This window comes from Meleagris gallopavo, chromosome 1 (assembly GCF_000146605.3).
Source record: "Meleagris gallopavo isolate NT-WF06-2002-E0010 breed Aviagen turkey brand Nicholas breeding stock chromosome 1, Turkey_5.1, whole genome shotgun sequence".
Classification (NCBI taxonomy): domain Eukaryota; kingdom Metazoa; phylum Chordata; class Aves; order Galliformes; family Phasianidae; genus Meleagris; species Meleagris gallopavo.
In genome coordinates this window covers 39089793-39103856 of record NC_015011.2, presented here as the reverse complement: position 1 = coordinate 39103856, position 14064 = coordinate 39089793, and the positions used below count along the sequence as shown (strand labels likewise).

Genomic DNA, 14064 nt, shown 5'->3' with positions numbered 1-14064 from the left:
AAAAAAAAAAAAAAAAGAAAAAAAAGAACGTGGATGTGTTCTTCAATGCTAATCATGCTGAATAACATAGTGTCATTAGAACTATCCCACTGTGTTTTCAAGGATATACAATACTTGTATCATGTACTGATTTCTGTTCACCTAAGTGAGAGTAGTTAAGCATTCTGGAAAAAAAAGATGTGTTAATTAGATGCAGTCAGGTCAGCAGCCCAGTGGGAAATAGGGATGTGTTAGACAGAAAGTACTAAGTACTTTCTATGCATCTTTTAACTGTCATTGTTAAGAAAATGCTTACTAGTCAGTAACGTTAGCAGGAACAATATTTACTCTGTTAATCCCCTGGTTTGAGACTGCGGATTGAGTTCAGTTCTGGGCCATGTTCGAGACAACACATGTAATCTTGAACAGATCTTTTCCAAAGTGGCCTTTCATCCTCAATTCCTTTATTTCTAAGAGCTTGGCCTGAATTTCGGATGCTGGACTTGCATATAGATCCTGTTGATCAGTGCATAGCAGTCTTGAAAATAAATTTCCAAGATATGTCAGTTTGGTTAATCAGAGCTTAAACAATCTGAATCTAATGATTGCTTAGAATATGGTCTTAGTGTCACCGTCACAGTTTTTTCTTTTGCAAAATGATTATAACATTTTCCATTAATTACGTGACGAGAAGTCTTTCATAGGATGACTTCAACTTACATACTTTAATGTAAACATATCAGCTAAAAGTATGGATGAGGAGTGGCTTATAAACATTTTAGATAGGCAATTTCACATTGATTGCTGCATATGGGAACTTATTCTTTCCAGATTTTCGTAATGAAAACAAAGTATATGTGAAAAATGACTATGGGGCTCCAGTAAATCATCTACCCGTAGTGTTTGAATACTGTTTCCCATAAAGGAGCAGAAACAGTGTCAGTCTTATGACTACAGGACTGAGGAAGGTAAAAGATAGCATCTTTGGAATGAAACTGGAGAAATATGACTCATCCTTTTTCGTTGCTTGCCAAGCTTACCTTGACATTTATTTCTTTACTGGAGTGCAGAACATGTTTACAGAAGTTTACTCCATGCAAATGTGTCTGGATTTCCTCTGAACTGTCAGGAGCTTGCACAACCAAGAGAGAGAGATTTAGTTTTGCACCTCACAGAGTATTCTTTGCTCGTGACTGAAAATTAAATGCTAATGTGGATCTGATTGTTGACTGCATACATGGGCAGCCTCATAAACTGAAAACTCTATATCCCAGTATGAACTTTGTAATCTCCCCCTGTTTTTATGGACAAAAACAAAACTTAATTGCAAGTTGGCTCAAAGCTGCCTGGGTAGGAGCATGGCATCTCATGTTCTCTTTCCAAACGACAAACACTGCAGACTCCCAGCACAGATTGTGACTGTTTAACAAGGTTTACAGGATTTTTATGATTTAGGCCATGTCTGTGTGAGAAGAGTTTAAATGATGTATTCTTGATATGTTTCAGTACAACGCAGAATGCATTCGTTTAAATAAATTGTGAGTGATTTACTTTGTATGCTACTGACAAGGAACAACACAAAGTTAGGGATCACCTCTTTGGTGAGGGATGTTGATTTCTGTCATATTCTTTTATTGGAGTGGATATGATGGTCTGACTAAACCAAAATTTAGCTTAGTTTAATATGGTAACTTATTGATGCAAGCATAACCGACTTTTGCATAGTTTTAGCCTTCTAAACACATTTATAAGGGCTTTCTGTTTGTAATGAGTGAAGTTTTCGCAGTTGAGATAAACTATCTTGGTGCCATACAAATCAAGGCAACTCTGTTTGGCTTCATAAGCATTTGGTGCAAATGTTATGCAGTCTTTACAATCTAAGGGATCTGGATCTCTAAAATGCATTCCTGTTTAGACATTTACAAGTATTCTCAGGTATGGGTTATTTTTCCTTTTTCTCTAAATATTTCTTATCTTATAAGCACATTGTCAAACCAAAACTACCCAAATTGCAAACACATATTATTGCACATGCTATAGGAGAAATAGCATGGATAATACTTCTCTCATTTGATCTTTTTTTTCTCATGGCAGAAACAACTAAGCATATAACAATATACTCTGCATAATAACACTTGCTTTTTATTATGTTATGTTGGTACTAGAGAAGTAATCCAATTTTTTTCCACAAGCTGTGTATTACTTTGAGAAATTATTTACTCTAGCCTAATTCACATTTAAAAAATGGAAGAGAAGAAAAAAGAGCAATTATATACGTTTTTGCAAGAGCAATCTTATACTAACAGCAGTATCATCTTTGTAATTAAAGAAATCTGAAGCTGTATAATTCAACTGAGCCATCTATTTCTAGCCTGAATTGTATCGCCTGTTATTTTTGTGTTTGGTAAAGGTGATTATATATGTTTAATTTTCTCTATTTTGTATATATCTGTTTGATTTTAATGTTGCATGTAATGACTTCATATGTAGGTCTTTATTGCTTTTGCTGCATTGCTCTAAGCTGAACTAAACAAATAAGTAAGCAAATGAGGTCAGAGGGTTGCATGGATACTTTGAAGTTTTCAGGGACCTAAAATCCAAAGGCAATACTTTTTAAATCAGTGAATAGAGGAGCCAGGCTTCTTGATTTTGAACAGCATCACCCTCCTTAAAGAAAACTGCATGCAAAATTTGGGGCTAATTTTTTAATATCTTTCCAGTGTTTTAACTTCAAGAAATTCTCCTGGAGAATGATAAGAAGCTTCTTTAAGACACATCACTTCTTCAGTGATACCTGGCAACACCAGCTTTCTAACCCGTCATTTGGGTTGACAAGTTTCATTCCCAGATTTTGGTGGCAGTACCAAACATTTTGAAAGTACATTTTGCTCCTATTTCTTTCTGTGTTAATCTTCTGTAGGAACATATTGGCTAATTCAGATCTTTGTATGAGATTCTTCTCCCACTTCTGGCTAGGTGAACAAAACAATTGTACTGCTAAGCATCCAAGCAGATTAGGGATTAATTCACACTTACTTTTCTTTTTGCTGGTCGGGATCAAGCTTCACTTAGAAGCCAAGATCCTGTGCTCTTAGCAGAGCCAAAGTGAGCTGTATTTCCTAAAAACAGTGCTTGTAATCAGCATTTTGGCAGAGATTTTAAGTGCAATTTTGGGAACAGTATCAGACCTCAATATTCTCTAACACAAAGGTCTGAGATCTGACCTTCAAAATGTCCGTCACAGATGCAGGCACTACAGGAACTTCCTAATGAACTATGTGGTGCTGATGTTCCCATTTATTGTGGAACCTTGTATCCTCACACCATTTGTTCATCTGTTCCAGCAGAGGAAGAAGAATTAGTTTCAACCCTTGCAAAATTAAATGAGCTGTAAGTTTCCCACTATAGATGTCAACCAAAATAGAGACCTCATTTAGCCAATATGAGTGTACTATTATCAAATATGCATCAAATGTTGGCTTGGCAGTTTGCATCTTCAATGATGGCCTCTTTTCTTTTGTTTAAGAGTCAGCCTAGCGGACATCAAAAACCTAACAGCCATTTCAGGATCCTCTAGGGCAATGACAGAGCAATGCAGATAACCTACCCTGTGCCATTCCCATTAGGTGTGCTAAAGCCCTATTTTTGGTTTCCCTTTAATCTAAGAGGAAGGTCCTGAATTATGATGTCAGTGTAGTGAGTATTTCCAAACAAGAAACACTTCTCACCTTGATAGGAGAATGACAAAAAGGCAAGGAACCTGCTCTGTACTCTGCCTAGTTATTAAAGGGCTGACTTTTTTCGGCACGTAGCAGCAGGAGCGTTCTTCGAAGGTGGCATCATGTCTCAGCACTGCTGCTGTTCCTGGCATAGTTCTCCATGCTGCCAGCTTGGAAGGCTCTGCTCTGTGCTCTGTACATCAAACAGCTGCTGATGTGGAGGTGTCATCTCCACAGCAGACCCCCACTTCCAGCCTCACAGCCATCTACAGGGTTGTTAAGCACTGGATGGATGCACCCCTTGGTCCAAGCACATAAGTTCTCATAGGGTGGTAAAAAACCCCTAGATGTAAGATGATTTAAGGTCTTAGTCAAGAATAATCTAGTTTGGAACACTGTAGGAATTTGCTTAGACAAACCAGACGCAGCATACTTCTCCGGACAGATGTGGGCTAGAGATCAGGAACTGCTGGCTAGTCATAAGACTCAGCCTCTTCTGGGGAGTGAAAACACTCCAAGCTGACTTCCAAGTTTCTCTCTAGCATGAAGTCTGCTGAGACTTCAAATAGAACAACATTATTGTTAGAAACTCAGGTGAAACACTCCAGGAAAACAGAGTGCCAGGAATTTAAGCCTCAGAGTCCCACCAGGTTAGCAGCAGTGTGTTGTTAAAACAGTGGCTGCAAAATATTTTCATATAGAAGATGATACTAAAACTAACACATATGCAATCACTCTTAGAGTCATGTAAGCTGAAATAATTACAAAGGCATGGTGAGCGATGAGTTTACTAGAGCTCTGGATCATTAAACTCAGACTTCTCTTTGTGTCTCCGGACTGAACCTGTGGTAAACTGCTGTGTCAGCATTCCTTACGTACTAAGCAAGTGTGTATCAAATAACTGTACCAAAGCCTTGTCATTCTGCTTGTTGACCAACAACTGCTCGCTTGCCACAACCAATAGCTAAATGGTAGCAGTGTGATTTCAGTCAGTTCAGTTTGTGCCTACTCAGGGACCAGAAAACTGTATTAGACTCCTTTTTTTTTTTTTTTTTTGTAGAAGGAAAATGTAGTGGAGGGTGTTTATTAGATTCCCTTTTTCTTTCCTATGTATGAATAGAATGGTACAAGAGATTTACAAATTTTAAAAATAAAAACCAGTGTTTATTACAGTATTTATTATCATGCTTTCTAATTGTTTATTTAATACTATTCATATAATCATGTTTATTCCTCATGCTGTAGAAAGAGCTACTGATGGGGCTCGTCACCTCCATACTTAAATGCTGTTACAGCATTTTCTGTGAAATTCTAGTGATATATATAAAATTTGATTACATATGCACATGAAACACATGGAAAATTTAGGAAAATTTAATTAAAAATCTATACAATGCTCATTCTGTATCTTTTGTATACCAAAAAGAAGTGAAAACAATCCTGCCTCAGTTAGTTCCTCTGATTTTTAGTATATCATAGCAGTGGATTTCAGAAATCTTTTTCTTTCTGAAAACTGTCACATAGCTTAAGATCTATTGTCAGTCCTTAATTGCCTCCTACAATTCATCTACCTTACTGACGTAATAAAGAAAATATTACATCAGTTCTTGACTTCAGTCAAGGCAGAGATAACAGTGTCAGAGTTGGTGACATTTGACTGAGATAAACAGTAGTGAAAGGTGTTATGTGTTCACAAATTCATCCTGAATAGATACCATAATGACCTCAGCCTTCTTCACAGCTCCTGAGCTGAGCAAGGTTGAGTTAAGCCTCCAATGTCTGGGAATCCTCCAACAAAAATACACAATGCTGTGGAAAGCAGTGTTGGTGTATATCAGACCTTTCCTTCTGACTCAATATTAAACAAATTCTTGGGTCAATTGCTAAGAGACAGTGTGCAGTTTGAGGTGCTGCCTCTTCTAACAAACCTGCTATTTATTTCCTACTCTAAATTTTTGTGTAGCTTGTTAACCCCTTGCCAGATTTTATCCCAGAAATGGCTAAATTTAAGTGGTGAGAAATGTTATGTCTAATTAGGAAACATACTACTTCGACTACGAGTGTAGGCATCATGAAGTCTTAAAAGATGTGGATGCAGATATAATCACACAGAGAACATCTAGGATCAGATAGTTCAATAGCAATCATTAGGAACTTCACAAAACTTGCCATATATCCTTTATGCGACTTTTTCTTATCATACCAAAATAAAATGTAACTTTTAAGACTTTTTAGTCCCATGAAAACAGATCACTGAAATCTTCTGCTTCTGTTGAACTTCACATTGGAAAACACAGACTGGAAATCCAAATCCAAATCTAAATCCTGGTGTAGCCAGCACAGTGCACCATGTTCTTTGAATTAATTGGTTCAAAGCTTGTTGAATTTAATGACAGTTTCTCCATGGACCTCAGGGAGTGTTAGGCTGCACTTTGCATTTGTAGACTTGTTTGTTAATAAGTCCAAAGGGAGTGTGTGCTTGCCAGCAGCTCATCTCAGCATCTAGTTCCAATGGAACGATAAAAATTGTAATTCTAGCCTGGGCTCCCAAAAAGGGGGTTTGTATAGAGCTGTAAGTGAATACTCTTTACCTTTTCATAAGTGAAAATATTAAGATTCAGTCAGCTTCGTCTCTTTTAATAACTTTTCTTAACAAGTCTGTATGAGAATGGTAAGAAAATGAGCACACTAACTCAGATAAAGGGGTTTCCTCATTACTTGGTAATATTTAAAGATATCTAGAAGCTGAAGGCAATACAGGCAAATGCACCTTCGGGAAATTAAATTTTGCCATATAGCACAGTTTCAGACAATAATAAGAGAGGAGCCACTGCAGTCTCTTTCTTTCATGTCTATTTGTATGAAAAATAGATTGCTAGCTCCGATTAGCTCTGCATTAGCTCTTCCTTTAAATAATTTTTCAATGTTAGGAAAGTGCAACCCATCAACTAAAGTTCTGTCAAGGTTCTTCCTAAGTTACGTCACTAAAATTTTATATTCAGAGGAAGCTCTTTGAATGAAATAATTTGCTGTGCTTACTGATGAATCTTATTTTTAAATATCTGACAAAACCAGCTATGACGTGACCATTTGATGTGGCTTTGTCCTTACTTAGGAAAAGAGGACACATGGAGCTGGTGTCTGCTGTAAGTGAGCATCTCACACTCAAATGTCTGTTGTCTTGGTCACTGCCCCAGGAGTGGCCCCACTGCATCCACTGAAAGGCCCAAGACATCTAGGAGAAAGAAGCCAGGGCCCAAGCCAGACAGAGCAGTGGCAACAAAACCACTCATACAATGTGCAGTGGATTGTTTTGTTCACATTCATTAGGAGTGCATGCACTTACAGCAAAGGAAGTCTATCTTAAGGTTTAGAAAATGGTTCCCATATATCTGTGTAATAGAAGACCAAGCATGACAGTGAGGAAAAGCCTTTTCTAGAAAAAACTATAGTGAGCCCTAACAAGAAATCTTCTCTAGGGAAATTGCACTAGACTAGATTTGTATTGTATTGCGTGTGAAACTCTGATTTTTATTCAGCTGGTTCAGACAGAAATAAATCAGAGCACTGTGCAATAATAATTGCTAGCTGAGGCACTAATTGGAACAAATTGTCCTTAGGGGGAAAATTAAAACCAAAAGGATACAACTTCCCATGATCTTTGCACTACTGAATCCATTTACAGCAGTGAATTTGTTGCCACTGTGAACAGCCACAGTACTGGGCTCTGGAGCAGTGCTGAAAGCTAATGGTTTTTAGCAGGTGACATCAGGCCTCTCCTTGGGAGGGAAATATTGAGAGAATATGACAGACCTACAGGTTTGTATTGTTTCTAGAACTCAATGGCTGGAGAAGCAAAATGAAACCTTTAACTTTCTCCTTTTACACAGAGTTGATAAACAACACTGACATAATAATGGGACCTTCCCTGTGGAAGGAAAATACTGCAGTAAAGAAACACTGTTTGGTTTCTTTTGTTCCCTGGAGCAACTTCTAAAAAATACTTTTATGCATTCTAGTTGTACCATTTGTCACTCTTAGAATGATGATAAGTGGGACCAACAAATTGCATCTTGTTCTCTAGTGATCCTAAAGTTCAGACTTGCATAAAATGTGTTTCATGGCATTACACTGTTCTCTGGGAACTTTCGACATATTCAACCTACTGCATTTCCATTTCAATAATTTTTAAAATGTATTTGAATAATCTCATTTGGATTTTCTCCAATGGATTGTCTGTGGACAACATATGCCGTGCCTTTTAAATTATTTTATATTTTTTCTGGACATGAAATTGTTTTTATGGCTTTTTTTCCAGGTCTTTCCCTTAATATATACAATCTTGTCACCGTACTGGACAACTGAATTCCCTAACATTGTAAGCATGCACAGTAGGTACCATCCCAGTCTGTTTGCCCTGCTCTGGGGAGCAAAGAGCCAGCTAGAAAGGTCCATCTGGCTGTGTCTGAAGGAGCACGTTCCAGTGGCACCAGTGCCAGGCGTGGCCTACTTGAACCACAAGCACGATCAGGCCTTGCTCTGGTGATCCAGGACTCCAGGATCTTCTCTCTGAGAGACTGGAGAAAGGCTGTGCAAGACAACACTTCAACATTCCTCCTAAGATAGTAGTTTATAAATTCTGTTCTTTTCCTCATGGTTGAGGGTAGAGCTGTACTACTTACTACTGACTCTCCCAAGTCATGATCAACTCTCAGTAAATCATTTCTGGCAGATGTTTGTCTAAGCATTTCTGAAAGGTATCGTGTTTTGACAATGCTGCAAACACCTTACAAGTTCTAGTGCTCCCTTCTTGTTTGTAAACATTAAGTATTTTTCTAAGCCTGTTTTTTTTTCCTTGTTGGCTTCTTATTCTGTTGGCTACCTCTTGTCTTATGCATTGGATTTATCTCCTATTCAGCAACATTTTTTCATGAACTGAAGATCGTTACCATTGACTTCTTGTATCTTTTTTGGCTAGCAATATCAACAGATTTGGTTTTACACCTATACTATGATTTTTGGAAATCCAAAAGGGTATCACTGCTCTAGTTCTGATTATTTAGGGGTACGGCAACAACTGAACAGAGTCAACTAGTTGAAAGTAGAGCTCCAACTGAGGTTGTGCATGCACTGAGCAGAATGCAGCAATGGTATCACAGCTTTTGTACATGTTATGTTGTATTTATACGCCTTAGTGTCATTTTTCTGTTTCTGTGTAGTAGTCAGACTGTTCAGTGTCTAACACGCTACAATCTTTAATTCCCTTCTTATAAAGTTGCTACATGAATAGTTGTTCACCAGTCACAAAAATATAGGCTAGAAAATAATCAGTAGCTGAAATGGGCGCCAGAGTAGATGGAGGGAAGCAGTCATATATATCTTAACTCTGAACTGCGTAAGAATGAAAAGGCAGTCATTAGAATCAAACCAATATGCATATGGACAAATATAACAACTTTCACAGATGGAATTCATGCCTCAGATGCCTTTCAGTGTTCTCCGAAGGCCTCACTCTATATATATATCCAGGCAGGACTCTAATTTGTCACGAAACATATTGACAGTGCTCATCACCAAAAAATCTAAAAGAAATTAAACTCTATAACTGCTCTATAATTTGTTATAAAATAGGTAACTGGTTAGAAGTAAGTGTCCTGTTTTTACAACAAGGGGAGTTCACCAATGTTTCTTCACAGGACTGTGGTAGGACTTCTGTTGTGAGACATGTCTATATATGACCTTGAAAAGGGAAGAGAATAAAGTGATTAAGTTTGCTGACTAAATTTATTCGGGGTAGTAAAAGAAAAACAATCTGCAAAGAGTTCCAGAGGATGTAATGGTCGTGTATTCTTGGGCAATAAAATGGTAGATGATATTAATAAATGCAAAACGATGCACATAAGGAAGGACAGTTTATACGCACAGTGACTCAATATTATGGCTTTGCAATCTCTAGGGATCTGGGATTTATATCAGATGGCTCTATGAAAACATCAGCTCTGTGGCAGTCAGACAAACGAGGGCAAAAAAGCAAATCAAAGAAAAGAAGCTAAAAAAGAAAACAGAAAATGAAAATGCTGTTACGCTATAGTTCAAGCCATGGTGAACCCACCTCTTACTGGTTGCCTTATTCCATTCCAGGAAGAATATTTTTTGAATTGGAATGGTTACATGCTGGTCCAAAAGAGAGATGAAAGGCATAGAGCAGTTTCCATAGAAGAAAAGGCCAGTTGGATTTGAAAAAAAGGGTGCTGGAGTTGAACACAATTATCTACAAATAAGGAGCAGTTTTGAGAAGGTGAGCAGAGAATTATCATTCTTCAAAATGTAAGAAACAATGTTCAAAACTTAAGATGTATAGAAGACAAAATAAAGTACTTTTTCTCACAATCTGCAACACTCTGCTGTAGATGCCAAAGGATTAGATGGATTCAGAAACCAAATGGATGCATTCTAAGAAGAAAAAAATTAATGAAATGAAGAGACATTATCACCTCCTGCCTATGCAACCTCTAAGCCACAAAGTGCTGGAAAAAATTAAGAACATATTAAAGATGTATCACTATATGTTTGGCCTGTTTTTATGTTCTTCTATAAACAACCACTTTGTCCACTGTCAGGGACGGGATATGGGGTTAGGTGAAAATTTTGGTCTGATCAAACCTCATTATTCCTCTTATGTTCTCCTGATGAATTTATTTTCTGCTTCATTGGCTCAGTCTTCAGTGTACAAGGCCCATTACCTTGTTATAAAAGGAAATTAGATAGACAAATTATTCTTGACAATTCCTCAGGGTCTGCTACTCCTTACTTCTTGCTTTGTTATCCTCTCAGGATGCAGAGAGACAGTCTGAGATGTCTCTTATTTGGGCTTACTTTTGCCAAAACCTCATTTTCCCAAATTCCCATTTTACATTGGACACATAAATTACTGCAGTATGAACTGTTGTATACTTCCTCTCATTTTTATTCTCAAGCCAGCAGACTTTGCAATAATTCCAGTCCAGCTGCTTCATGAATAGTGCTAAATGTTTCTTAAACAGTTGCTAAATTCAGTAAAGGTATACATGAGGCCTTAGCAGTTGATAATCTGGTTAGTTTGCCTATTTAAAAATGATGGTATTTGAGTTACATTGGAAATTAGATAATACAACTAAAAAGCAGTATGACCAGTTAATCTCTTAGTCACAAAAATGAGGAAGTGAATGTTGTTTGATCATCACTTTTGTTTCATGTTGGAAAGCTACAAAAAGAAATTCATTTTTCTCTCCAAAACAAATATATTCTTTGCTTTTATGAAAATAAACAGATAAATTTTAAAAAGATTATTTAGCTGCATCACCAATCTTGTGGATAAGTAAAAGAAAATACAGTTTATTCATTCCATTAGTGGCTTTTTACATGTGAGAAGATAAAGCTGTATAAAACTGTTGAAATACAATGAATAACAAATTGGAAACATGCACATGATCCACCTCTTAACTGCCTTATATGCCTTCCTTTTGTTAGTTACCTTAGTTGCTTGCAACAGCATAAAATAAGTCATTAACCTTAATCACAGCGCAGCAGAGCAGACTATAGTTAGCGTCAGTAGAGAAAGGAAGTTACTATCATCACCACTGTATCTTTTAATTCATCCTTTGAACTTATTTCACAGTTCAGCAGCAGCACTCATAGCTATTGCCTTCAACCACTGCTCCAGAAGGCAAATCTGGAACCTCAGGACAAAGGAAGGGTAAATGCTACAACAGTCACGTAGTTAGTTCTGGCTGAAGAGTGCCGTACGGGGATGCCAAATGCCACACCACATGCACAAGTGTTACAACAAATTGTACTGTTTACCAGTTACTTCTGGCACAGTCTTCTTGTAACTCAATCACTTTCATTGCTCAAATATATTTCTCACTCAAAGAAAATGTTAGGTCTTCAGAGTTCTCCCACTTACTCTTGTTTAGATAACTAGAAGATTATTAGACATCTGTTACTGCTCCTTTAGATGTGACATCACTAATATTCTTAGTGGCTGGGCACAATTTGCAAGTTTTGCTTCTTTTAATATAGTGATTACATGGCTGCTAACAATGCCTTGATTGGTCAACAACATCTTATTATAATGTTTGAATCATTTTAAATTATCTGAATCTTCATTTAGATGTTTATGTGCCTGTCTTGACACTGTTTCACCAAGCGTATATGCTGTAGATGACTATAAGGTGTGACAACGTACAGATGAAACAAATGAAATCATAGGTAAAAATATGGTTTTGTTCTATCTTGAATTTATTTAAGCCTAAAAAATTCCTAAGACTAGGTCCATGAGGTAGATTATGAGGCTTTCCAGCACTGATGATTTGAGGTGGTTAGCATCCCTTGCCACTTCTTTTTTGAAAACTCGAAGTACTGTTTGAAGTCTGTTCTGCAGTGACCACATGCTGCCACTGCAGCAGCAGACAAGTGCTTGGAGGTGGACCATGATCTAAAACGTCTGACATAGCTGCTGGTTTCTTCAAATACAGCATGTGGATGTCTGAAGGAGCACTCCAGCTGGTAAGCATCACGACTGGTAGGTACACTTAGCCACTGAGCTCAGCTTTGACATGGTTTTAATAGCATGGCCATAACACCAATGTCAGTGGACTTAGTTGGTCCTGTTTTTTTCAACAGTAATTTTCTCCCTTCTTTTATTATTATTTTTTTCTGTTCATATCCTGTAAAGTTAAATGCAAAGCTCGCTTATATCAGCATTTCTATTAATACCTTTATTATGCCAGTTAGCATATTATTGTGGCATAATTAATGTGTTTCTATACAGATGTTTTGCACAAAACCACATATTTCTTCAAGATACCCCTGATTCTGGGATGAATATTTCTCACTATGCAGTTTGGGTAAAATTGAAGTTAAACTTTCTGTTCAAGAGCAAAACTTGGCTGAAGGGGAAAATAAAGGATGTTTGTTCTGTGAGTTAATGATTAACTTAAAAGATTGAATTATGAAGTTAAATCTCCTTGGAGAACCTTAATGAATCTCAGCTGCTTCTAAAGTTGAAATAAAACACCCATGTGGACTGACCCAGAGCCCCAGTATCAATTCACTGTTTGGAGGTTAATTTTCCAGTTCATTTTAACTTGTTTGTTGTTTTAGTTTTACTGAGCTTACCTGAAGGTAGATATCTATGATACAAAAAGTAGAATTATCACTCTATTTCACTTCTGTTTGTGTCTGTTTTCTCTGTTGCTAGACAGCATATTATTTTTTAGTTGATTCCCATAGTTTTTAAAATACCGCAGTAGTAGATAATGCCAGAGAAAGCCAAATAACATACTGTCTCTTTTGTCCTAATAATGGGAAGGTATTTGTCTGGCTAAGGTCATGGTTGCTTCTAAGTATAAATTACTTAATTGTTTTCAGTGGGGCTCTCTGTGAGCTCAGGGCTGGGCGATATAATCTAAAGCAGAGCTCTGCATATCTGAAGGAACGTTTCCAGGGACAGTCCTTGAAGGACACAGGGACTGCTGGGTCGCCAGCTGCTGGACAGTTGGGTTGTGTTAGTGCTTTTATTCTGTTTTTGAGGAGAACAAGACACGGATAGTTAAGAAACATCATTTTACTGACTTCAGGGAGGAGTACATTTTTTTCTGTGATCATTTACTTTTACTTTCTTGACTTGTTTTGGAAGAGTAGATCACTGCCAAAACAAAGTTTATATAAAAAAGCAGATTTAGCATAATTTTCGTGGCTTCAAATATCAGTAATTTTTTAAAGTATGCTTTCCCATGGAAGTAGAAAAGTGGATCCCCAGCAGTACCACCTGCACGTGCGCCTGGCACAGCTGTAACCATGTCACTGTGCACTCGCAGGGCAGCTCCATCTTCCCAGATAAAAATAAATTTTGTTCCATGTAACTCTGTATATGCCTTGAATATGGATGGAAATTCCCGTGCGCAGCTTTGCAGAGAACTCTCTGTCTGCATAAACACTCTCTCACGCAGCCAAAGCTGGAGGCCGACTCGGTCACAGATATATACCAGTTTAACAACAAATCGTACTTGAGATTTTTTTAAGTGACATTTGTGTGAACAGTCTTACCTCTGCTTTCATCTGGCTTGTGTCAACTAACAAATGCACAACTTTTGTGGGAAAACAAGTCCTGGACCCAAGCAGGCCTTGTGCCTGTGCAGGCAGTTTATAGAAAACTATGCAGCGGGCTGCATTACTGACAGTGCAACTGAGGATTCACTGGGAGGGGAGAAAAGGACTCGTCCTTACATGAACTGTGCATAAGATGCCTTTAGTTCCTTGCAGGGGCTTTTGTGGTGACATAAACAGAGCGAATGTTGGAGGCTGAACTATAACTTTTTTTTTT

The 14064-nt window shown here is 37.6% G+C and overlaps 1 long non-coding RNA gene across 1 annotated transcript in view; it reads left to right on the top strand.

Annotated features, from left to right (window-relative positions):
* The window catches only part of LOC116216703, a 32152-nt gene extending 20050 nt beyond the window's left edge, over window positions 1–12102 (top strand). Inside the window, exons 2-3 of the long non-coding RNA XR_004160011.1 lie at window positions 9840–9996; window positions 10109–12102. This is a non-coding gene — a long non-coding RNA (uncharacterized LOC116216703). The remainder of the gene's footprint in view (window positions 1–9839; window positions 9997–10108) is intronic.
* Window positions 12103–14064: the final 1962 nt, after the last annotated feature.